Raw genomic sequence first — 2379 nt, 5'->3', positions numbered from 1 at the left:
GAATCTTAATTCCTAAGTTAGCATATCTTCCAGCCTAAAATGCCTCCAAATATCTGTATCATTTGGTCACATGCCATGAATGTGGAGTAGACTGGTAATAACAGGTCCAGTGAGAATGACTCTTACTCAAACAGTTGAGCCAAGACTTGCTGTAAACACACTTAGAATGAGATGACTACAGGCTACAAATTACTCACCAGCTGCCACAGTTATAGGCAAAATCCCTACTAGTCAGTTCATAATCCATAGGGACTTATGAGAATGTTCAAGCTAAATCCTTCCCTTCTATTCTCAATTGCTATGCTGTTGGAAAAACAGAAGAATTATCTTTCCCGCCCTGACTTAATGGCTTCTGGTAAGGATACAGCCCTATATTAAGTGCAATCTTCTATTCACAATTTAATAGGTTATAAAAATAAAGTTTTCTGCCTAGCTTTACCCCATGGACCAGATTGACTTAAGCCAGAGCATATGTAAGAAGAAGCTGGGTCCCTGACTCCAGGATCTTACATTACAATTTGTCCTAGAATCTGGACTATACCCAACCTAGCTGCTGCAAGTCATTAAGTTAATAAGTTACTCTGATGTCTATGTTTTTGTGACTCAAAAAATTCTAACATTCCTTTGTGGCTTACTTGTAAGTCAGCATTCTAGTGTATCTTTGTCTCTACATCAAACACCTTTTATGTAATTCAAAACTTTTCATTTAAGAGTCAAATCTAAATCCAATATTAGGCAACAAAATTTTCCTACTCATAATCTGAAATGAATCCTCATGCCACGATAAAAAACTGAACCCTGAGGCTCCAACAGAAGTAAGATTCTGAATGTAGGATGCACTAATTCATCATTGCTATGGTGGTGGTGGTTTAGTCACTAAGTCATGCCCAACTCTTGTGACCCCATGGGCTATAGCCCACCAGTCTCCTCTGTCCATGGGGTTTCCTAGGCAAGAATACTGGAGTGGGTTGCCATTTCCTGCTCCAGGGTATCCTCCGACCCAGGGATAGAACCTGAGTCTCCTACATTGCAGACAGACTCTACTAACTGAGCCACCAGGGAAGCTTCATCATTGCTATCTTATGGCTTTGGGAGGTATCCTATGGCATCACCATTCCTGATCATTTCCCTCCACCTCTGTACAAATTTTTATTTTTATTATTTCTTTACTTGCCCACACTGTGCTGCATGTGGTATCTTAGTTCCCTAACAAGGGATTGAACCTTGCCCACTGCACTGGGAGTGCAGAGTCCTAACCACTGGACCACCAGGGAGGTTCTTGCCAAAGCCTTTAAATCCTAGCTTCTCCTCATCTTGGCAGTTGGTTTTTTCTTTTTATTCTCTTTGCCTCCACTTGTATGAACCTCATATCTAGGCAGGTTTTGTGCTCAGACTCATGCTCTTCCTTTAATAAAATGTTTTTTGTTACCACCTCTGCCTACTAACATTTCACTTACACTACATAACACTTGATTTTCCCTGATCAAATTGGATCACTCAATTCATTAAGAATAAAAATTACTGTCTGTTTTGTAGGACATTATTCTTCTTTTTGTGTTTGTTGTATGGTGCCCCCTTTTCTCTCAGGAAGATAATTTTCCTCTAACTTAAGGTATGCCTTTAGTAAATCTGACACAGACATTGAACTTTCTAAGGCAAGATCTGCAAAGGGCCCCACTGTAATACCTAATCCTTTCTGTTGATATAGCAGCAATTGTACCAAATCCAGCAATAAGAGTCTCATGGGGGAGTAGAACACACATTTCCACAATCATGTAGGAAGTGTAAAGGCAAAATTGTTAATAGCCTCCCTAGGGTTTTATCTCTTGCTCTGATGCCTTCCATGATTTCATCATGGTTTAAGTAAGTGAAATATCTCAATTCAGGTTTCAAGCATAAAATAAAAATAGTGTGCTTTAGTCATCTTTTCCAAAGCCTGGTTTTATTATTAAGGTTTACAAGTTTCTTTCGTATGTAACCTAATTACATGACTGTATCAAAATTCATTTCTAAGCCAGGTAGTATTCCCATGTATTTTGTTATAATGTTATAATACACATAATGTTATAATGTTTTAAAACAACTCCTGGTACAGAAATATCAAATATTATATATATTTTTATTCCTTTTTTCTCCAGTGCAAAAAAGGCCTATTTCCTTTTTGAGCAACACACTAACTTCCTTAGTACAAATATTTTCCTTTTTTCAGCCAAATTATGTCACATTTCTTTGAGATTATGAAACCTTTATGTCTGCAAAACTGAGAGGAAGAAAAAATTCAGTGGTCCTATTGTATTCACAAAATATATACAACTAGGCTTGGAGAAGGAAATGGCAACCCACTCCAGTATTCTTGCCTAGAGAATCCTGTGGATGGAG

General features: G+C 38.0%; 1 non-coding gene across 1 annotated transcript; it reads right to left on the bottom strand.

Annotated features, from left to right (window-relative positions):
• Window positions 1-1202: 1202 nt before the first annotated feature.
• Window positions 1203-1274, bottom strand: TRNAG-CCC. Its single transcript has one exon. It is a non-coding gene; the product is annotated as a tRNA-Gly (tRNA).
• Between the last annotated feature and the right edge of the window lie 1105 nt (window positions 1275-2379).

Source organism: Bison bison, unplaced genomic scaffold, assembly GCF_000754665.1.
Source record: "Bison bison bison isolate TAMUID 2011002044 unplaced genomic scaffold, Bison_UMD1.0 scf7180017864370, whole genome shotgun sequence".
Classification (NCBI taxonomy): domain Eukaryota; kingdom Metazoa; phylum Chordata; class Mammalia; order Artiodactyla; family Bovidae; genus Bison; species Bison bison.
The sequence above is the reverse complement of the archived record's forward strand: the minus strand, read 5'-3'. Positions and strand labels throughout refer to the sequence as shown.